Source organism: Bufo bufo, chromosome 4, assembly GCF_905171765.1.
Source record: "Bufo bufo chromosome 4, aBufBuf1.1, whole genome shotgun sequence".
Lineage (NCBI taxonomy): Eukaryota > Metazoa > Chordata > Amphibia > Anura > Bufonidae > Bufo > Bufo bufo.
Window position 1 is genome coordinate 262,022,460 of NC_053392.1, and position 24,933 is coordinate 262,047,392.

The following is a 24,933-nucleotide window of genomic DNA, read 5'->3' on the forward strand; positions in this document are numbered from 1 at the left end:
TAAATGTGAACTTTGATTAAAAAAATAGTTTTTACCTCCCCTTATTCTGACCCCCATAACTTTTTTATACTTATGTCTAGTGAGCTGTTTAGGGCCTCATTTTTTGTGGGACAATCCTTATTTTTTATTGATACCATTTTGGAGTGTGCATGACTTTTTGATCACATTTTATTAAAAAAATTGGAGAAGCAATGAAAAAATTTCAAATTGGCCATTTTGACCCTTTTTTCCATTACGCCATATTTAATAGTATGGGCATTTTAGGTCGCGGTGATATCCATGATGTTTGTATTTATTGCTATTTAGGTATTTATTTTTAAATATAATTTTTTACTTTTTTTTTAAATGTTTGTGATCATTTTGAAGCCTATAAAGTATGTTTTTACATTTTTCATTTTGTACTATCAAGGATTTTTAAAATCGGGTTTAGACTGAAAATTGCTAATTTCTTATTCTGGCCTGCCATCGGGTGGCCAAAATAAGAATTGCAGCATGAACACTATCAGCCTCGTCAGCGAGGCTCATAGTGTTCAGCGCAACTACTGATGCCTGTCACGGAACCATGAACCAGACGTACAACAAGAGATAAGAGAAAATAAGAAGGCTTTATTGAAAATAAAGCTGTAAAGCAAAAGTCCAAACGGATGGTGAAACCGAGCAGAGCCTTTGCGAAGCCAGAGGTCAGGAACCAGAGGGGTAGTCAGACGAAGCCAGGATCAGGAACCAGCAGGGTAGTCAGACGAAGCCAGGATCAGGAACCAGCAGGGTAGTCAGACGAAGCCAGGATCAGGAACCAGAAGGGTAGTCAGACGAAGCCAGGATCAGGAACCAGAAGCAGCAGCAGTCTTAGAAGCATGTGAACACAAGAGGACCAAGCAAGGAACTGAAGCCACAGACCTCCTATATATATGAGCTAGGCATCCAGCTCCTCCCAGTGGGAAGGAGGAGCCGCAGGGTGGAAGGCTACAAGAAACCCAGAAACCAAGATGGCCGCCAGCACATGTCAAACGAAGGAGAACAGCAAGAAGGTAAGACCATGACAGTACCTCCCCCTCAAGGGCCCCTCCTCCGCGGAGCACAAAACGGTTTCTGAGGGAAGCGTGCGTGGAAGGCTCGGAGCAAGGCAGGAGCATGGACATCTGCGGAGGGAACCCAGGAACGCTCCTCTGGACCATAACCACGCCAATGGACCAAAAACTGCAACCGACCGCGGACCAGGCGTGAGTCCAGGATATTGCTCACCTCATATTCCTCACGATTGCCCACTTGGACCGGACGAGGCCGAGGAACCGAGGAAGTGAAACGATTACACACCAGTGGCTTCAACAGGGAGACATAAAACACGTTGGAGATCCGCATGCCAGGAGGAAGCGCAAGGGCATAGGCTACCGGGTTTACCCTGCGAAGCACTCGCAAGGGACCAACAAAGCGAGGCGCCAGCTTGGGAGTGGGCACTCGAAGGTTGAGGTTGCGGGTGGACAACCATACACGGTCTCCGACCTGGTAGGAAGGAGCAGGCGCTCGTCTGCGATCAGCCTGGAGTCTCTGGCGCTGCGCAGAGACCTCAAGGGACTTCTGGATCTGTACCCAAGAAGCACGTAGGACGGAAAGGTGATCCTCCACAGCCGGAATATCCTGGGGAGAGAATACCTCCGGTAACACGGCAGGTTGGAACCCATAATTGGCCATGAAGGGAGACGTCCCAGAGGAAGAGTTCACCGCCGTGTTCCTGGCAAACTCAGCCCAAGGCAGGAGGTCAACCCAATTGTCTTGGTGATCGGAGACATAGCAATGAAGGAATTGCTCCAAGGCCTGATTGGATCGTTCTGCGGCCCCATTGGACTGAGGGTGGTAGGCCGAGGAGAAGGAGAGATGAATCCCCAACTGGGAGCAAAAGGCGCGCCAGAACCTGGACACAAACTGACTCCCCCGATCCGACACAATCTCCTTGGGCAAACCGTGCAACCGAAGACCTCCCTGGCAAAAATCGTGGCCAACTCTTGTGCAGAGGGTAACTTCTTGAGAGGAACACAGTGGCACATTTTGGAAAACCGATCCACAATCATGAGAATGACCGTATGGCCTCGGGATGCAGGGAGGTCCACAATGAAATCCATCCCCAGGTGTGACCATGGGCGCTCCCCGGTGGCTATGGGTTGCAGAAGGCCCAACGGAAGGTGCCGAGGGGACTTACTCTGGGCACAAACGGAGCATGCCGCTACATATGCGGCGATGTCGGAACGTAGGGAAGGCCACCAGAACAGACGTGAAACAGCCCAGGACAGCTGATTCTTTCCAGGATGCCCCGCGGTCTTGGAGTTATGGTAGGTTCGCAACAACCGAGTGCGCAACTCCTCAGGCACAAAACATCTGCCGTTGGGTCTCCCAGAGGGAGCACCAGATTGAGCCGCCAAAATCTGCTCACCCAGGGGAGAGGTCAGGCTGGTGCGAATGGCGGCCAGGATCTGATTCGGAGGTATGACCGAAGTCGGAATCGACTCCTCCCTGGACAGCTCGGAGTACTGCCGTGATAAGGCATCCGCCCTGATGTTCTTGGAACCGGGTAGGTAGGAGACCACGTAATTAAAACGTGACAAGAACAGAGCCCATCTGGCCTGACGTGGTGTCAATCTCTTGGCCTCAGAAAGGTAGGTCAGATTCTTATGGTCCGTCAGGATGAGAACCGGAACCACCGAACCCTCGAGCAAGTGCCTCCATTCTTTAAGGGCCTGCACGATGGCCAATAACTCCCTGTCACCAATCTGATAGTTGCACTCCGCGGAAGACAGTTTCCGGGAGTAAAACCCACAAGGAAGCAGAGGACCCTCTGGTGTTCTACGCTGAGACAGAAGGGCGCCTACTCCCGTCTCAGACGCGTCCACCTCGAGGACAAAGGGCAACCCAGGGTTGGGATGCGACAGAATCGGAGCCGATACAAAGGCGGACTTTAGGGCCTCAAAAGCTCGGATGGCCTTGAGCGGCCAGACCTGGGAATTACTGCCCTTCCTGGTCAGATCCGTGAGAGGCTTGGCCAGCATGGAAAAGTCCCTGATGAACTTCCGATAATAATTGGCGAAGCCCAAAAAGCGCTGCAGGGAACGAAGACCACTGGGCTGGGGCCACTGTAAGACAGCCGAAACCTTCTCAGGATCCATGGAGAACCCCTCAGCGGAAATGATGTAACCTAAGAAGGTTACCTGGGATCGGTGAAATTCGCATTTCTCAAGCTTACCGAACAGCTTGTTCTCTCGTAACCGTTGCAACACTCGTCTGACATCCAGAATGTGGGCCTCCATGGATTCAGAATATACCAAGATGTCATCCAAATAGACCACCACACACTGCTGCAACAGGTCACGGAAAACATCGTTGATGAATTCCTGAAAGACTGCGGGCGCATTGCACAACCCAAAGGGCATAACCAAGGATTCATAATGACCGGTCCTGGTGTTAAACGCGGTCTTCCACTCATCGCCCGCCTTGATCCTTACCATGTTATATGCCGCCCTCAGGTCAAGTTTGGTAAAGACCGTGGCCCCTTTAAGGCGATCGAACAGCTCGGAAATCAAGGGTATCGGGTAAGCGTTCTTGATCGTGATGCGATTGAGACCCCTGTAATCGATGCAAGGCCTCAACTCACCGCCCTTCTTTTTCACAAAGAAAAATCCAGCCCCTGCCGGGGACGAAGATTTGCGAATGTGTCCGCGTGAAAGCGCCTCCCTCACGTACTCCTCCATGGCCTCATTCTCCGCTACCGACAGTGGATAGACTTTGCCACGAGGAGGAACGGCACCAGATTGTAACTCTATGGCACAATCGTATGGGCGGTGCGGAGGTAGGGCAACCGCGCGCACCTTATCGAATACTTCCCGGTACTCCTCGTATTCAGGAGGCAACAGAGAGTCCGAGGAAGTACACAGCAACTTGACAGACCCATGGATGCAACTAGCCCCACACTGCGGTGACCACGAGAGGATCTCGACCGATCTCCAATCGAAAGTCGGATTATGCTTCTGGAGCCAGGGGTACCCCAAGACCACCGAGTAGTGTGGAGACGAAATAACCTGGAGGCAGACCGACTCTCTGTGAACGGCACCAATGGCTATCCCCACTGGAAGGGTCTCATGAGTCACGTGTGGCGGCAGAAGGGGTCTGCCGTCTATCGCCTCAAGAGCCAGTGGGGAACCTCGAGCCTGCAGAGGAATGGAATTGGCGGCAGCGAACACACTATCAATGAACAAACCACCAGCACCAGAGTCCACCAACGCCTGGGTCGTCACCGAGCCCCCGACCCAGGAGAGGACAACAGTGATCAGTGGTTTGTCAACACGGGAAACCGGGGACGAGGAGACTCCACCCAAGATCTGCCCCCGACAGGATCTCAGGTACGATCGTTTTCCCGGACGGTTCGGACATGCCAACCGAAAATGCCCACCGAGACCACAGTACATGCATCGGCCCTCGCGTCTCCGGAGTGCCCTCTCCCCCTCGGACAGGCGAGCAAACCCCAGCTGCATGGGTTCACCCCCAGACAAGTCATCCCCAGGAGGCGTGGGAGGAGAGGGAGGCACGGGTGGGACAGCAAACGTAGGCACCAATCTGTTAGAAGACCTCCGCAGGTTCTCCTTAAAGGAAGGTCTCTCCCTGAGTCTGGTGTCAATCAAAATCAGGAAAGAAATAAGAGACTCGAGCTCAACTGGTAGGTCCTTAGCTGCAACCTCATCCTTCAAGGCATCCGAGAGACCATGAGAGAAAGCAGCGACCAGAGCCTCATTATTCCAGCCCACCTCTGCTGCCAGGGTACGAAACTCAATGGCGTATTCAGCTACGGATCGTGAACCCTGTCTGATGGACATAAGGAGCTTCGCAGCAGAGGCAGCACAAGCCGGCACATCGAATACCTTCCGAAGAGAAGCAACAAAACCGGAAAACTCGGCAACCACCGGATTGTTGTTCTCCCATAAAGGGCTGGCCCAGGCCAAGGCCTTGTCCGAGAGCAGCGAGATCAAGAAGCCCACCTTTGATCTCTCAGTAGGAAAGGCATGTGGCAGCAACTCGAAATAAATGCCCACCTGGTTAAGGAAACCTCGGCACTGAGTTGGCTCTCCCCCAAAGCGCCGTGGAAGAGGGGCAGAACCGGTCATACCCCGAAACACCGCAGGCGCAACAACAGGTGTCGGGGTAGACTCTGGCGCAACAACCGGAGCGGCAGTAGGAGCGAGCCCAGGATTGACAACCGACCCATCGGCAACGGGAGCGAAATGAGCCGTGCGTTCAAGCAGGGTTTGCAACGCCACAGCGAACCGACCCAACAAGTGATCCTGCTGATCAAGTCTGGCAACCAGCGTGGGTAGCGAGGATGGCCCTGTACCGTCAGAAGTCATGGCTTGGTCCTAATGTCACGGAACCATGAACCAGACGTACAACAAGAGATAAGAGAAAATAAGAAGGCTTTATTGAAAATAAAGCTGTAAAGCAAAAGTCCAAACGGATGGTGAAACCGAGCAGAGCCTTTGCGAAGCCAGAGGTCAGGAACCAGAGGGGTAGTCAGACGAAGCCAGGATCAGGAACCAGCAGGGTAGTCAGACGAAGCCAGGATCAGGAACCAGAAGGGTAGTCAGACGAAGCCAGGATCAGGAACCAGAAGCAGCAGCAGTCTTAGAAGCATGTGAACACAAGAGGACCAAGCAAGGAACTGAAGCCACAGACTTCCTATATATATGAGCTAGGCATCCAGCTCCTCCCAGTGGGAAGGAGGAGCCGCAGGGTGGAAGGCTACAAGAAACCCAGAAACCAAGATGGCCGCCAGCACATGTCAAACGAAGGAGAACAGCAAGAAGGTAAGACCATGACAATGCCCTCATTGACAGCAGGGGGTGTCGGTAGGAAGTCTGGAAGCGCGAGCTTCTGTTTTTTTGTGCATTTAGATGCTATGATCTCACTTGATCACGGCATCTAAAGCCTTAAATTACTGCCGGTCATGGTAATTAGCCGCTTGTCTCTGCTGTTTGAAACAGCACAGTATTAGAGGTGGTAGAATGGGGTGTTGAGAAGGTGAGAGAATGATGGAAAAGTAGGAAACTAAGATGTCTATATGTTAAACTCTGGTCGGGAGAAGAGATGGCTGAAATAAATCATCATGACAGTCTGATCTGAAAGGAGAAGTTGAGGTAAGAGAATATCTATCAGAGGAGATGTCACTGGATGTAAGAGGTACATATTTGATGCTGTATTCCCCTGTATGATTTGTAGAGCAGTATATAATATTTTCCAAGTATGTCTTAAAGGGGTTGTCCGCTTTTTACTATTGAAGATCTATCCTCAGGGAGGAAGGGGGGGGGGGGTGGGGACATCAAGCTGAACTCTTGCACCAGGGCCCATGAGCTTTTAGCTATGCCCCTAGTATAAACCCTAGTATAAACCCTATGTAAATTTTGTCCCTATAAGATATGAACAGTAATGTGAGCTGATGCACTTCTCAACCACCACTTGTCCCTTCATAATGAAAATTATCCTAATTATTACATAAGGTATGCCACTTCAGGTAGTAACACTTAGGGGTAAATGAAACACCATCCCTACTTATACCATGAATTTAAACTTCAAGTATTATTTAATAGTTCTAGAATCTAAGCACATATTTCATCAGATAAAATTGTGTTGTGAGCAGCAATAATTTGAGATGTTCTCTGATATAAAGGCTTCAGATAAAGGTAGGATGTTAAATGTAGGTTGTCATCACTTTATGATCAGTGTTCCTAAAATAACCTTTGACAGGAAAAAGGAAACTAAGGCCCTGATTCATCAAGATAAGTGTCTGCTACATCAGAATTGATTGGCCAGTGCTGCCGGAGGATTGATGTGATTTATGACAAGTCGTAGGCCTCCTCATAAATAAGCTGCCTCCTGTTGCTCTCTGGGCACTGGAATTAAATCTACAGCAGGTTGGATTTCTGGGATAAATATTAATGAATTTTTGGCATAAATACGGATGAATTAGTCAGGTTAGAGGTTCTGCCCTTGCAACGCCCTCACTCCACTGTCGGCATGCCCCTTTTTTTTATAGATTTGGAGAAGGGGGGGGAGTAAAATGCAGATTGCAACTAGAAAAGTTGCAAATGCATTGAAAAGTCGCAAATGCAGCTTTCTGTGTACAGATTTTCAGGATATACTTTGTTACTCAGAAATGCTGCTTCAAATCACATAAATCTATATATCACAGCTTCTCCCTATCTATAAAATCCTGCTACCATATGAGTCATCAGGTGAGAAATCACCTGAGAGGATCACTTTAAGTACTAATCTCCACAGGTTTGTTCACATTGTATTTAAAACAGTTAAGAGGCACTGAAAAGTTTTGCTTTAAATGTGTGCCTTGATTTGTCCAAATTAAAACTAATGTAATTACGAAGATTGTAAACTTTCTAAGAAGATATCAATTCTCCTCAAAGGATCTCAAAATTTGTTAACAAAGAAATCAATTTAAATTGATAAAGCTGTGGGGTTTGATAAGTGGATTATCTACTTAAGAACTGTTCTTCAACTTGCAAACAAAGGCATTTACTGGGCTACAAAATGTGAGTTGAAGTAAGCTATTGTATATTCTGTATGATATTTATGAACAGTGAACACCTCACAGCATACAATAGAGAGTTAAATTAAAATTTTTGATACTCTCTAATACAGCCTACAGTTTATCACATTGATATATATTTTTATACATCATTTTACTTACATATTTTATACTGTTATACATATCTTAATTAGCTTCTGCATCAAGCTAGGTCAGAAAGCCAGAATGCTGACAAGAACTAAACCGATAAAATGATAAGCAAGGGTAGAAGAGTTTCATCCAAGAAAAACATAAAAAGGAAAAGATGGTTTATTGTGAATAGCATTAGGAGAATATAGTTCTGTAATTATTGTACATACAGTACATTTATGTAAATATTTTATTATATATTTTCAAGGGACAACACTGTAGGTATGTCACTTTGATACAATGTAAAGTAGTCGGTGTACAGCTTGTATAACAGTGTAAATTTGGTGCGCCCTCAAAATATTTCAACACACAGCCATTGATATCTATACTGCTGGCAAAAGTGACAAAAGTGAATACACTCCGAACTGAAAATGGCCAAATTGGGCCCAAATTGCCATTTCCCTCCCCAATGTCATGTGACTCGTTGGTAGAGATGTCGCGAACATAAAATTTTCCGTTCGCGAACGGCAAACGCGAATTTACGCAACTGTTCGCGAACGGGCGAACCGCCATAGACTTCAATAGGCAGGCGAATTTTAAAACCCACAGGGACTCTTTCTGGCCACAATAGTGATGGAAAAGTTGTTTCAAGGGGACTAACACCTGGACTGTGGCATGCCGGAGGGGGATCCATGGCAAAACTCCCATGGAAAATTACGTAGTTGACGCAGAGTCGGGTTTTAATCCATAAAGGGCATAAATCACCTAAAATTCCTAAATTGTTTGTAATAACGTGCTTTAAAACATCCAGTGTGTGTATACGATCAGGTATGATGTTATATCGATCAGGTAGTATAAGGGTTACGCCCGCTTCACAGTGACAGACCAAACTCTGACAGACAAAATTCCCCGTTTAACGCACCGCAAACAACCGCAAAGAGTTGTCAATAGTTGACACACTCATGGCATAAATTTTATTCCTCTATGCGTCAATCTTGGTGTAGTGATGACTGTGCTCGTGCGCACGTTCGGGAGATTGCAGGCGATGGCGGTTTTTCAAAGCCTATGGTCGTGCTGAGGTAGTTCAGTGACAGTTAAGTGACCCAGAAAACAATGATTCTGCAGTGTGGGCCCATTGTTGGCCTAGTAGGCTTTAATGATCACCTTAGATGATCACAAAGAAAATGTATGTATTTTCTATGAAAAACTATCCAGCCGATCGCTTTTGGTCTGTTCACAATGAAGCAACGACCTTATCATCTGGGGTGTGCCAACATTGCCAACACACTCACACACTCATAGAGGTGATCGCTTCATTGTGATACGTAAGCCCCTTCACCACAACAAGGTAATGATCACGAAGGGAAATTGACACTTGTATGTGCCTTTTTTTTGTTTTGTTTTTGCAGCCACAGTGCAGCACCAAAGGCCACAAAAATTAGGCATGTACACATGCCTGAAAAATTAGGTATTGTTGCAGCCGGAAAAATTGATGTTTTCCAGGCAGAAAGTGCACTAAAACATTGCGGCTTGAACCCTAGTTGGTGGCGGAGAAGTCACGCAAGTCATCCGGCATGCAGAGATTAAATACAGCAGCGTGGGGACCATTTTTAGCCCAAGGCATCTCATCAGGCCTTTTTTAGTCAAATGCATCCCCCACTGTCAGTCCCTTCGGGATCCATGCCTCATTCATCTTAATAAAGGTGAGGTAATCTAGACTTTTTTGACCTAGGCGACTTCTCTTCTCAGTGACAGGACACTTGAAGCGGGGCAGTCCAGAAGTTCTATCGCAAATTGGGATAGCTCAGGCCACAGTTCAAGCCTGCACACCCAGTAGTCAAGGGGTTCATCGCTCCTCAGAGTGTCGATATCTGCAGTTAAGGCGAGGTAGTCTGCTACCTGTCGGTCAAGTCGTTCTCTGAGGGTGGACCCCGAAGGGTTGTGGCGATGCATAGGACTTAAAAAGCTCTGCATGTCCTCCATCAACAACACGTCTGTAAAGCGTCCTGTCCTTGCCGGCGTGGTCGTGGTAGGAGGAGGATTACTTTCACCTCTTCCCCTGTTAGATTCCCGTTGTGCTGTGACATCACCCTTATAAGCTGTGTAAAGCATACTTTTTAACTTGTTTTGGAACTGCTGCATCCTTCCCGACTTCCGGTAATTCGGTAACATTTCAGCCACTTTCTGCTTATACCGGGGTCTAGTAGCGTGGCCACCCAGTACAGGTTGTTCTCCTTCAGCCTTTTTATACAAGGGTCCCTCAACAGGCATGACAGCATGAAAGACCCCATTTGCACAAGGTTGGATGCCGAGCTACTCATGTCCCGTTCCTCGTCCTCACTGATCTCATTGAAGGTCATTAAATGACTTTTTTATCTGCAAGGTACTGTGCCACCTTATATGAGTGGTGGGCAGTGGGCACAGTACAATCAGTGGGCCTGACACACACTGGCAGGCAATTGCAATTATATTACAGAGGAAAAATTGTATTACTTTTTTATCTGCAAGGTACTGTCCCACCCTATATGAGTGGTGGGCAGTGGGCACAGTACAGTCTGTGGGCCTGACACTCACTGGCAGGCAACTGCAATTATATTACAGAGGAAAAATTCTATGACTTTTTTATCTGCAAGGTACTGTGCCACCCGATATGAGTGGTGGGCACTGGCAGTGGGCACAGTACAGTCAGTGGGCCTGACACTCACTGGCAGGCAACTGCAATTATATTACAGAGGAAAAATTCTATGACTTTTTTATCTGCAAGGTACTGTGCCACCCGATATGAGTGGTGGGCACTGGCAGTGGGCACAGTACAGTCAGTGGGCCTGACACTCACTGGCAGGCAACTGCAATTATATTACAGAGGAAAAATTCTATGACTTTTTTTATCTGCAAGGTACTGTGCCACCCGATATGAGTGGTGGGCACTGGCAGTGGGCACAGTACAGTCAGTGGGCCTGACACTCACTGGCAGGCAACTGCAATTATATTACAGAGGAAAAATTCTATGACTTTTTTATCTGCAAGGTACTGTGCCACCCGATATGAGTGGTGGGCACTGGCAGTGGGCACAGTACAGTCAGTGGGCCTGACACTCACTGGCAGGCAACTGCAATTATATTACAGAGGAAAAATTAAATTACTTTTTTTTTATCTGCAATGTACTTTGCCACCCTATATCAGTGGTGTGCACACAGTACAGTCAGTGGGCCTGTGGCCTCTCACACACGGGCTGGCAACTGAAATATATATATAGAAAAATAAATAAAAGAAGACTGATGTACCAGCCCTAAAAAGGGCTTTTTGGGGTGCTGTCAGGACGCTGTCCTTACAGCAGATGAGTATTTGAGGACTGGAGTGGACACAGAACACTGGCCTAGCTAACGATTTCCCTATTAATTCAGCAGCAGCAGCACTCTCCCTGCTCCAACTAACACTGCAGCTTCAGAATGAATCTAAGATGGATGCCGTCCTTGCTTTTTTATAGGAGGTGGGAGGGTCTGGGAGGGAGGGTATGCTGATTGGCTGGAATGTGTCTGCTGATTGTGAGGTACAGGGTCACAGTTTGCTCAATGATGACGTATAGGGGTCGGACCGAACATCACATATGTTCGCCCGTCGCGGCGAACGCGAACAAGCGATGTTCGCCGGGAACTGTTCGCTGGCGAATAGTTTGGGACATCTCTACTCATTGGTGTTACAAGGTGTGAATGGTGAGAAGGTGTGTTAAATTTGATGTTATCATTCTCACACTCTCTCATACTGGTTACTGGAAGTTCAACATGGCACCTCATGGCAAAAAACTCTCAGAGAATCTGAAAAATGAATTGTTGCTCTACATAAAGATGACCTAGGTTATAAGATTACCAACACCCTGAAACTGAGCTACAGCACAGTGACCAAGACCATACAGCAGTTTAACAAGACAGGTTCCACTCAGAACAGGCCTTGCCATGGTCGACCAAAAGTTGAGTGCACATGGTACGCCGAATTTCACAAAAAGATGTGATTCGATCTGAATTTATTTGTGACGAATCACATTGAAAAACTGCTATTTCCTGGCTGCAGTGAGCCTGTATATTGTGTAAAACACTGTGCATTGCAGACACATGCATAGGGAGTCCACTGTGGTAGTGAAACAGTACTGTGGGTCAGTATGACATACAGATGACAGGATACACTCTTAGAATCAGCCCAGATTTCACTTATTTGGTCAGTTATAGGGTCAAAAGTACTCAACTGTGAACTCAGCCTTACAGTTCAATGTTACCCCCAAGTATAAAGAACCATGCAGTGGCCCAAGATACTACTGTAAAGTGAAAGTCATCAGCTGATTCCACATAGATTTCTACAGAACCTGTTATACGCTGATACAAGTAGTGTTCCCCTGACAGAGTGGAGAGGGTGTCAGCAGTAAGTTTGTGTTGACATCACTATTTATTTTGCCCTTCTTCTGATCGGTCATAAGAACATCCCCCCAAAAAAGGATCCTATCTTTTGATAGTCACATGGTCAGCATTTGGTCAGTAATCCATCAGTATTGCTAAGGCCCAAAAAAATAAAAAAAATAACAGAAGTCGATCCAAAACAGAGATGACTGATTGGAAACTTTGCATGTCTTCTGTGTTTTGTTCCTACTCCTGCTTTTGGCTTCCAAATCATCAGCAAATCCTGATGCAAAATAGGGACCGTATGATATAGGCCTTACTGCTGCTCCAAAGAGAGGATCAGTCTTGTTTTTCATTTTTCATCTTTCTGACAGATCAGAAGAAGAGTAAAATAAATGGTGATGTCAACAAGGCCTAACAGGGACAATAGTGGCCCTGTCATAGAGTGGTGAGGTGTTAACAGCATGAGGAGTCAACACAGTGGCCCAGTGACAGAGTGGTGAGGTGGCAATAGCATGCTGTTGCCACCTCACCACTCTGTCACTGGGCCACTGTGTTGACCCATCATGCTGTTGCCACCTTACCACTGTGTCATTGGGAATCTTGGCTTTCGGGTAGCAGGGTGCAGTCTAAGTATGCCACCACCTGCTGGTTCAGGTTCTGCTCCATGTCTTGCTGGTGGTGGGTGGTTTCTTCACTAGGCAGGTGAAGAAAAGTGCTCATCAGAGACTCTAGACTTAAGTTGCTGCTACTTTACCTGCCCCCCCTCACCCCCCTCCAGCAGCCATGGCAGTGAAACATGAGCGCAGAGGGCCCCCCATTTAGACCTTCATGAAGATGGGCGATGGCGCCCATAGGCAGCGGCCAACTGATTATATAGGATGTCTCTATAGTGGTTCAGTTTATCCTCCCTCTCAGGGGGTGGAAAAAAAGGCCCTCATTTTAGAGTGGTAGCGAGGATCTAACATGGTAAAGAAAAACCAAAACTGTTTCCCTATACTCACTGCGTAAGCAATCCAGTATCACCTTTAGCGAAACCAATATAAAGATACATAGATCAATTCCTAAATAACAAATTATAACTCCATAGTCAGTTGTAATTCAAATAATACTCAATTTTATTAATACTCTCAGAGTTATAACCATTTCTGGCCACACAGAAACTTTAAGAACATTTAAAATTCCAATCAGACTGCGGGTATATGGCGATTACTGATACAATCATATAAAGTGCAAGTGCAACAATATACATGGGAAAATACAATCAGTGCATATAGGATTTGTTATTCCGTCCACATGATGGTCACAAAATCAGAGTTCCGATCCTGGATCCACAGGACATTACCCTACCTACTGCCATAATAGAATAACATATATCTAGCAGATAATATTGCATACTGACCCAAAGTTTTGCCACAACCTGTCAGACTATGCCCCGACGCGCGTTTCGCCGTCAGCTTTTTCAAGGGGTAATGATATTGCATACCTAGCCAGGTATATATGGCCATAAGAGTGGGCGGAGTTCAGTGCATTCAACCAATGGATGACGTTCAGACAGAATGGCGGGACGGATGATATAAGTCCTCACCTGTGTAGCTATTAAGATCCTAGTCTCGTTCAATGTGGCGCGCAAACCTCCGCACACCGCCGGTGCCTGCACCCGCCGTCGCAGCGATGATGCAGGACGGCCACGCTCCTTGGAGCACAGAACGTCCCATGTCAGAGCCCCGACAGCGTCAGCACGCCCGCGGCTGCGCAGAAGGATGTGCGCACTACGAACTCCATCTTGAGTAAGGGAATAGACCTCATCCGACCCTACAGTGTGTCTGGACGTCACCCTACACATCCTACTTCACCATTATTTCAAATTAATTTCATTGCACAGAGATATATGTAGAGTACATGATTATGTCATAATAACAATGTCAAAATCCCGAAACCATCTCCCCCATATTAGTATGAATACATCTAAAATCATTATAATATATACAGACACACACTGAAATTCCATACATCAATTCATTTTAGTCACAGTGTATCCATACACTATTAAGCTAATTCTTCACATAATAATCAATTGTGCTAATTACATAATCCAACTTCTTTACGTATATCTATCCCAACATTTAAAGTGACCATGCATATGCTATTATACCATTCTAACAAATCCACCGCAAGGTAACCCATTATATTGAGTATGTATTCCTACATCATATTACAATTTAATCTCACCCTTAATACTACATTTCATTTTAAAGTGACTGTGCATACATACATATTTACAAGAAAAAAATATAGTAATTTTTTTTTTCTTTTGCATAGTAATCAATTGTGCTGATTGTATGATCCTACTTCTTTACATCTACCCCAATTTATTTAAAGTGTCCGTGCATATGCTATTCTAGCATTCTAACCTAATCCACCACAATGTGATAGATATGTATATTTGTATCACTACAATCCACGTGATGCCTCTTGCATAACGTGGACTGCATATGTACAAAAGTCACAATCCACAGAGTTAAAAATCAGAAAAAATAGGAAATAATCCATGAGTAATTTTATTCCTGAATGTGGGGGATTCATGGGGTCCGGGGGTGTGCGTCCCGAATAAGGCGGAACGCATAACCCCGAAGTTCAGCCCCCACATCCATCACCATGTGAAAACATAAATAGAATATATCCAATTATGAGATATTATACTCTTAAAACTTGTATATATCTGACATAAACCCACTAAGGCAGATACTGATGACAAAATCATCATGGAGAAGATGGATTTCCAATGTTCTTTTTCCATGGTCATATCACATATATATCCTACATATAAAGATAGGGGAGAAAAACACATTAGTATCCGTCACAACTCATGACCACACAGTCCCGGCTAGAGAAATATTAAAAATAAATCTTTATTAATCTTATACTATTTAAAACATCACAATTCAAGGACGATGCCACACCCTACAAGAATGAAGCAAATGGGATCTTGTCATTAAGACCATACGGTGTTTGCGTATTCAGTTTCACAATCCATTTGCTTTCAACCTGCTCCAATCGTTTAAATAGGTTTCCACCCCGCGCACCTAGGGAGACCTTATCTATCCCTCTAAATTTTAGATCTTGCCAGCAATTATTGTGTTTTTGGCGAAAATGTTTTGCAATCGGTTTGAGCTTTATGAGTTTGTCCCTATCTTCATCACCTATCTTGGCCGCCGCCCGAATATCTTTTTGGTGTTCTTGTATGCGAACCCGTAGTTCACGGGTCGTCATACCAATATATATCAGGCCACATGGACATGTGGCGTGATATATAACACCTGTAACACTACAGTTGATAAAATGAACAATATTGTAGCTTACTTTCCCAGATGAATCCTCAAAGGTTCTGGTCTTTACAATGGCCTTACACGTTGTACAATGTCCACATGGTATTGATCCCCATTTAGGGCCCTTGGATTCAAATATGAATCCAGATTTTGGTGGTATGTAGTGGCTCCTCACCAGGATATCCTTCAGATTCCTGCTGCGTTTCGCCACAAACATGGGGGTGGGTGTTAATATTCTCCCCAAATCAACATCTGATTTCAAAATTGGCCAGAATTTTTTAAAAATGCCTCTCATATTGTGCCACTGTGTGTTGTAATTGGTTATCATACGTACTGTAGACAGTGTTGATGAATCATTACGGGATTTTGAAGATAATAGAGACTCCCTCGACGTGTTGATAGCACGTATATATCCATGTTGTATGTCACTTTGATTATAACCATGTTGTGTAAACCGGTTCTTTAGGTTATCCGACTCCCTTTCAAAGTCTTCTCTTGTTGTACAGATACGTTTTGCCCTCAAAAATTGGCCAATCGGTATTGAGCTTTTCTGATGCTTGGGGTGAAATGAGGTAGCATGGAGTAAGGAGTTAACCGCAGTGGATTTCCTATGGACCGAAGTTCCCAGGTCACCATTTGTTGTTATTTTAATGCTTATATCCAAAAATTCTATCTCCTTTTGACTCACAGTATTGGTTAAGATGATGTTCCATTCATTCTTGTTCAGTTTTTCCAAAAACAGGTTCAAAGACTCTCGTGACCCCCGCCATATAAACAAGACATCATCTATAAATCGCATCCATGAAATTACCTCCCCATCAACTTCATCCATAGATGTCTGTACAGCCTGTCGTTCCCAATTGCCTAAAAATAGGTTTGCATACGAGGGTGCGCATGTCGCACCCATCGCCACTCCTCGCTTTTGTACATAATGCTGATCTTTAAATAAAAAATAGTTATGCCTTAATACATAATCCAGTAATCTCATCAAAAGCTCAACCAAATCAGAGGGCAAACCCCTAGTGCGTAAGAAAAAGCATGAGGACTCCAAGCCTTTGTCATGTAAGATGCATGTATATAGTGATTCAACATCACACGTTATTAAAAACATGGTAAAGAGCCAGTAGTCATCCTACTGCCAAATGGTGACAATTCAGCTGTCATTATGCAAGCAACTGAGCATGCATTGGGACATTTGTGCAAGTGACTCAGAGTGACTCCCTGCCTCCATCTCCACTGCATACTGCCACGGTGTGTTGGGGTCATCTGCCTGGTCTTCCTCACCACCCTCTACCTCCTCCTGCTCCTCCTCTTCTGTCACTTGTGCAGAAAAAACACCCATTTCTGTATAAATTGCTTATGTGTGAATGTCCTCCTCCTCCAGTTCAGCCCCCACAGGGCTCATGTGGGCGTGAGATATAGGCTCCATGTCTCCTGTCCCCTGGCCAATCAGATTTAGCAACATCTGTTCCAGGCCATGAAGCAGTGGAATGACATCATTCATGCCCTTGTCCTAGCGACTGACAAATAAATTGGCCTCCTCAAAGGGCCTGAGCAAATGGCAGGTGTCCCGCATGAGCTGTCACTGGCTATCGTCAAAGTTACACAGCGGAGTGCTTCTGTCACCTACATCATCAAGAAATCGTTCACGGCCTTCTTCTGCTCATATAGTTGGTTCAACATGTGGAGGATGGAGTTCCAACGGGTGGAAACGTTGCATATCAGGCAATGTTGGGGAACACCATTCTGCCTTTGCAGCTCAAGAAGGGTGTGCTTTGCAGTGTAAGAGTGGCTGAAGTGCATGCACAGTTTTCTGGTCATTTTTAGGATGTCTTGCAGATAGGTGGAAGACTTCAGATTAAACACGTACGCCATGCAGGGAGCATGGCTTAGCCCTCCTTGACACAATGCCGACACAATGTTCTTCCCGTTGTCGGTGACCATGGTTCTGATTTTCAGTTGGCATGGAGACAGCCAGGATTCGATTTCTTGATGGAGGATGTGGAGCAGTTCCTCCCCTGTGTGACTTTGTTTGCCCAGGCAAACTAGGTGCAGAACAGCGTGACACCGCTGTGCCTGCACATGTGGTATGCTGTAGAAGCACTCTGAATTGTGCCTGCAGTGAAGGCTGAGGACAAGGTGTAGGAGGAGGAGGCAGAGGAGGACATTGGTGTAGGACCAATAGCTGTAGAACGTGGAGGTAGCAGTGCAGTCACCTGGCCAAGTTTCTGGTGTGGCTGGGCAGGAACCAAATTTACCCAGTGGACTGTAAAGGACGTATATTGTCCTTGACCGTAGTTACAGCTCCATACATCTGCGCTGCCATGAACTTTAGTAGACACGGACAGGCTCAAGAACTAGCCCACCTTCTGTTCAACATACTTGTGCAGGGCTGGTACTGCCTTTTTGGAGAAGTAATGATGACTTGGGAGTCTCCACCTTGGCTCAGCACAAGCCATAAGTTATCTGAAAGGTGCAGAATCCAGACTGCTGCTACCCCCCCCCCCCCTTTCTTCTGCTGGTACTTCTGCCAACTCCAGAAACATTTTGGCCACTGCCCGTTCCCTGTCACCTTTTTGTCCGACATGCTGTAAATTAAAAGGACCTGCAAGCATAAAAGAGCAATAGTATTATTCTGCAATTTACCCCAGAATTAAGGATGAATGGATGTACTTATAGATAAGAAAAAAACACCCCAAAACTGTTTGTATCAGACTACAATATCACCCCAGAAGCAAGGAAGAATGGAAGTACTTATATATCAACTAAATACTCCTCAAAACCGGTTGTATCAGACCGCAATTTCACTCCAGAGGCAAGGATGAATGGAAGCACTTATATATAAAATAAGTACACCCCAAAACTGTTTGTATGAGACTGCAATTTCACCCCAGAAGCAAGGATGAATGGAAGTACTTATAGCTAAAATGAATACACACCAAAACTGGTTGTATCAGACTGCACTTTCACTACAGAAGCAAGGGTGAGTAGAAGTACTTAGATATCAACTAAATACACCCCAAAACTGGTTGTATCAGATCGCCATTTCACTGCAGAAGCAAGGATGAATGGAAGTACTAGATAAAATAAATACACCACAAAACTTTTTGTATTAGACTGCAATTTCACCCCAAAAGCAAGGATGAATGGAAGTACACATGCATAAAATAAATACATCTCAAAACTGTATCAGACTGCAACTTGACCCCAGAATCAAGGATGAATGGAAGTACTTATATATCAACTAAATACTCCCCAAAACTGGTTGTATCCAGCCGCAATTTCACCCCAGAAGCAAGGATGAATAGAAGCACTTATATACAGTTGCAAGAAAAAGTACGTGAACCCTTTGGAATTATATGGATTTCTGCATAAATTGGTCATAAAATGTGATCTGATCTTCATCTAAAAATAGTTCTGTAAAGAGGAATGGTCAAGAATTACTCCTGACCATTTCTCTTTACAGAACTGTTTCAGTTCAGCAATATTCTTGGGATGTCTGGTGTGAATCGGTTTCTTGAGGTCATGCCACAGCATCTCAATCGGGTTGAGGTCAGGACTCTGATTGGGCCACTCCAGAAGGCGTATTTTCTTCTGTTTAAGCCATTCTGTTGTTGATTTACTTCTATGCTTTGAGTCGTTGTCCTGTTGCAACACCCATCTTCTGTTGAGCTTCAGCTGGTGGACAGATTGTCTTAAGTTCTCCTGCAAAATCTCTTGATAAACTTGGGAATTAATTTTTCCTTCGATGATAGCAACCTTTCCAGGCCCTGACGCAGCAAAGCAGCCCCAAACCATGATGCCCTCACCACCATACTTCACAGTTGGGATGAGGTTTTGATGTTGGTGTGCTGTGCCTCTTTTTCTCCACACATAGTGTTTTGTGTTTCTTCCAAACAACTCAACTTTGGTTTCATCTGTCCACAGAATATTTTGCCAGTACTGCTGTGGAACATCCAGGTGCTCTTGTGCAAACTATAAACGTGCAGCAATGTTTTTTTGGACAGCAGTGGCTTCCTCTGTGGTATCCTCCCATGAAATCCATTCTTGTTTAGTGTTTTACAAATGCATGAGACATTTGTAAGTCTTTAGATGACACTCTAGGATTCTTCTTCACCTCATTGAGCAGTCTGCGCTGTGCTCTTGCAGTCATCTTTACAGGACGGCCACTCCTAGGGAGAGTAGCAGCAGTGCTGAACTTTCTCCATTTATAGACAATTTGTCTTTTCGTGGACTGATGAACAGCAAGGCTTTTGGAGATACTTTTATAACCCTTTCCAGCTTTATGCAAGTCAACAATTCTTAATTGTAGATCTTCTGAGCTCTTTGGTGCGAGGCATCATTCACATCAGGCAATGCTTCTTGTGAAAAGCAAACCCAGAACTGGGGTGTGTTTTTTATAGGGCTGGGCAGCTGTAACCAACACCTCCAATCTAATCTCATTGATTGGACTCCAGTTGGCTGACACCTCACTCCAATTAGCTCTTGGAAATGTCATTAGTCTAGGGGTTCACATACTTTTTCCACCTGCACTGTGAATGTTTACATGGTGTGTTCAATAAAAACATGGTAATATTTAATTCTTTGTGTGTTATTAGTTTAAGCAGACTGTGATTGTCTATTGTTGTGACTTAGATGAAGATCAGATCACATTTTATGACCAATTTGTGCAGAAATCCATATCATTCCTGTAAAGGGGGAATATTAATCACCAATATTTATGCAAATATTAATAATTAATATGCATAAATAGGAGGAGCCGTCTATTTATAACTCCGCCTATTTTTAACTTTATATTAATAACACTACTTTCACTATACCTTACGCTAATCACTAAGGCTACTTTCACACTAGCATTCGGGGTTCCGCTTATGAGCTCCGTTTGAAAGCTCTCACAAGCGGCCCCGAACGCATCCGCTCAGAATGTATCAGTCTGGCAGCGTTCAGCCTCCGCTCCGCTCAGCAGGCGGACACCCGAACGCAGCTTGCAGCGTTTTCGTGTCCACCTGGCCGTGCGGAGCCAAACGGATCCGTCCAGACTTACAATGAAAGTCAATGGGAACGGATCGGTTTGTCTTGGCTCCGCTTTGACACGGATCTGTTCGAAACCGTTCACGTCTCTGCGCATGCCCAGTAACTTCCTGTCCCTCCCCCTCATCGTCGGCCATTTTGGATTGTCAACTTGGTGAGACTGGTAAGTGAAGTTTTGTATGTTTGTCTATCTTTCTTTTTATCTATCTATCTATCTATCTATCTATCTATCTATCTATTTATCTATCTATCTATTTCTAGGGGGGGCTGATGGCACTTGGGAAGGGGTGTGTGTGTGTCTGGAACAGTGGGGGCTGCTGGCACTGGTGGTGGGGGCTGCCTTTATGGGGGGCTTCTGGCACTGGGAGGGCTGATGGCACTGCGGGGGTGTGAGTGGCTCGAATTGGGGGGTCTGCTGGCACTGCAGTGGTGTTTCTGTAAGGAACTGCGCATGCAGTGCTTCTGGCACTGCAGGGGTGTTTGTGGCTGGAACTGTGCGGTGCTTCTGGCACTGGCGGGGTTTATGTGGCTGGAACTGTGGTTGCTGCTGGCACAGCGGGGGTGTTTCTGTCAGGAACTGCGCATGCAGTGCTTCTGGCACTGCAGGGGTGTTTTTGGCTGGAATTGGGGGTCTGCTGGCACTGCAGGGGTGTTTGTGGCTGGAACTGTGCGGTGCTTCCGGCACTGCGGGGGTATGTGTAGCTGGAACTGTGGGGGCTGCTGGCATTGGGGGGGGCTGAGGGCACTGTGGGAAGGTTGTTTGGAACTGGGGGGCTGATGTCACTGTGGGTGGCTGCTGGCACTATGGGGGGGGCTGCTGGCACTATGCGGGGCTGCTGTTTCTTGGAATGTTTATGGCACTCGGGGGGATTATGGCTCCTGTCGGATTAATTTTTTTAATCATTTTATTATTAGGGTCGTTCTAAACAAAATTTATTTGAAGTCGAAAGTTCTGCGGTGGGCAAGCACCAATCAATATTTTAAAAAGTAAGTATTATAAAAAAATAAAAAATAAATGTTGATATATGTGGAACTAGTGCTCTAAACAAGTTCGTTTAACGTTATCTGCATTTTGTCTGTTATTCTGTTGCGTACAGATGTCATCAAAGAAGCGAGGCATCGATTGGAAAAACCCACCCAGAAGGCGCCGGCGTATTGAGTGGCCTGTAAGTATAAAATCAACGCTTGGAGTTTGTACAGAGGATGAGGTAGGCCTGAGAAAGAAGAGGGCCCACCCAAGGAAAAGACATAGAAGAAATGAGTTGTAAATGAGTGGAGTGGTGGGAGGGACAAAGCTCAGACCTCAGACGGTGCATGTTCGCCCATAAATGACCCCACGCCACGGCAGCCGCTACGATGGGATAGATCTCAAAAAGCGCTGAGGTAGTGGAGAATCCTTCCAGACCCCGGACCGCAGGAGGCCAGCTGCCCCACAGCCAATCGTTCCCAAATATGGCCGCAAAGCCTGTGGTAGATGCCGCATCTGACCAGATAGAGGGGGAAGAGTCCGACAGCTGAGGGAGAAACAAGCTCCTGCCATACCAGGTGGACAGAAATCTCCTCCACATGCCCAGATCCGCCGCAGCGTGGGCATCCAGGGACAATCTGTGCGAGTCGTGTAGGAACAAGGGGAAGAGGTGCAGAAGCCGTGATATGAATGAGCGACCCTGGGGTATGATGCGCATGGCAAAGTTCAGGGAGCCCAGCAGGGACTGTAGTTCTTTGCGGTTGCAGGTGCCGAGTTGAAGGTAGTCGTCTATGTGGGTGAGAATATCCTGGATCTTCCCGGATGGCAAACTGGCTTGCATTGAGGCTGAATCCAACTGGATACCCAGGAAGGTGATGATCGTGTCTGGCCCCTCTGTCTTCTTGGCGGAGAGGGGTACCCCAAGTTCCTTGAACAGCTCGATGGTGGCTCTGAGGCTGGAGGGGGGGGAAGTGTTTTCCTCCACCAGTAGGAAATCATTAAGGTAATGTAATACCAACAGGCACCTTGCTACATTCAAAAGCAACCAGCATAATGCTTCTGCAAATATGTCGAAGATGGCCGGGCTACTCTTGGAACCGAAAGTCAACCGGGAGAAAAAATAATAGTCTCCGGACCACTTGATGCCGTGAAAGTGCCACAGTGTAGGGTGAATCGGTAGCAATTTGAAGGCGTTGGCGATGTCGGTTTTGCTGAGCCATGCCCCCACCCCTGCTTGTATGATGGCGGTGATGGCGTGATCTATGGTGGTGTATTGCCGAGAGAATTCCTCCGAGGGAATGAGGGAGTTGAGACTGGGGTTGGCTGAACTGTGTGGCGCCGATAGGTCGATGATGAGCCTCTGTTTCTGGGAAGATTTTCCAGTGACGATGCCAATGGGGTTGGTGCGCCATGTGGCGAATGGGGGGGTTTTGAAAGGTCCTAACACAAAGCCCTCCGTTACTTCTTGGGCTATGAGGGCGTCAACGGCGGTGGGGTTGTGTAGAGCGGATAAAAGATTGGGACATTCCAGGGTGCCAGTTGGCATGTACAGGATGCCCGTGTGGAAGCCTTCTGTCAACCCTGAAACGAGGAAATCTGAGAGATGCCTGGATGGGTGTTGTGACATAAACGCGGTAAAAACTGGCATGTTGATGGTTGTTAGATACGGTTTTGCAAACATTTTATTTGGGCACATGGACTTGGCATGCGCCCGGAAACATTTGGTACATATATGCAACAACTTACACCCACTGTAATTGCAGGACCCCTCATTGAAATTATTGCAAATCTGGGATTTGCCCAGAAACTTGATCGGGCGACCCAGCTTGTCCCGGGCTGACCTTTCCGGGACCCCGGAGGGACCGGCTGCTTGTGAGAGGGCCTGTCTGTCCGATGTGTTCGGGCAGAAATTGGTGGTGTGGGCCGTGGAGGAGCAGTATGCACAGGCTGGGGTCCTAAGGCCTGCGAAGTGGCGACAGAATATGACCGTGTCGATCCTCGCCCAGTTGGAGCGGACTCCGTACTGGGAGAAAGCCCCCGCCACTTTTGCCGAAAAGGACCTGTGATAGTCATAGAACGCTGACTCTCCGTATTTGTTGCCCAGGTCCACCAGTTTGTGCATGTAGAGGTCGAATTCCTCCCTTCTGTTGGGGTAGACCGCACAGATGACCTCTCTATAGATTCCGAAAGCCAAAACAAATTCGGGAATGGTCAACTTCCTATTGAGACGGGCATCCCTGGACTTGACCACAACTGAAACCTCGTCATAGGCATAAGTTGTGTTCTCGACCACATCCTGGGAGGCAATCAGAAGGGAGGCCAGGTTTACATCCTTACCTTACAGGATATCCCTTTTCAAGTGCTCTGGTATCATGTGCGCCGGGTTGACTTCCTGGTCCTCCAGGCTAACGGACGGCGTGATCACCGGTAATCCAGCCGGTGCCGGTGACGCCGCCGGTGGCGGACCTGCCAAGGAGAGGGTCGTGGTGACCGATTCTAGCCTCTCCAACCTGGCGTTGACTGTAGACATGGATGTCATCAGAGAGGCCAGCATGGCATGGATGTCCCCGGTGCCGGACTGGCTAGGTCCTTCCCCTGCATCCCTATTATCGGTTGACGCACGCAGCAGCCGGAACAGCTCCGCTTTCCTTGCCATGGCGGGGAAGGGAACATGCCGTTTCCTCAACTCCGCCGTAATGCGCGGAATTGTCCAGGATCTGATGGATGCTGGACTGGCTAGATCGTCTCCCAGGGTAGCAGTGACGGATCTAGCAGGGGTGCCAGGAAGGGAGAAGTTTTCTAACCCATCCAGAGACATACTAAACTAAAACAGTTGATTAGCTTGGGGAAACACAGGATCGTGCTGGCAAGCTAGCTAGGCCGGACGGCGAAAAAATTATACTTGCATGGTGACAGATGAGGCCCTGCTAATTTGCCAAGCGGCTTGAGAGGCTCTACCTATGAGTTGGCGCGAGGGGTTAATGAGGCCACTTGTTGTAGTGGCAGGAGCGTTGGCCTCTCGGTGACTGTAAGACAGGACTAGGGGAAGGGAGTGACAGGTGAGGCCCTCTCTATGCAACAAGCGAGGCGGCTTACTAACGAGTGTCGCGATGGGCGGCTGCCTCTGAACGTTTGAGGCGGGGTGTCGGCCTCGCGGGACCACTAACTGATGGCGAAGCCAAGAAGGGGGTAACCTAGTGGGATGATGGTGCCCCTAAAGCCTGCACGCTGACCCTAACGGGACCATCCGAAATGTAAGGAGAACCTTTGTTTATGAGCAGGTGAACGTACCTGGTAGCAAGAAACAATTCTCCGGATACACGGCAGTGCAAAATATATTATAGGTTGACCGCCTAAAAAGGGGAGGGTAGACAGAAAATAGTATGATGAATGTGAAATGTATTTTGCACATATAGCATGACCCAGGAGGATCATGACGGTTGCCTGCGAAATGACAGCTTGCGCATGGTGAGAAAAAAGAGACCTGCGGCGTGGCCGTATGCCCATGCAGAACGT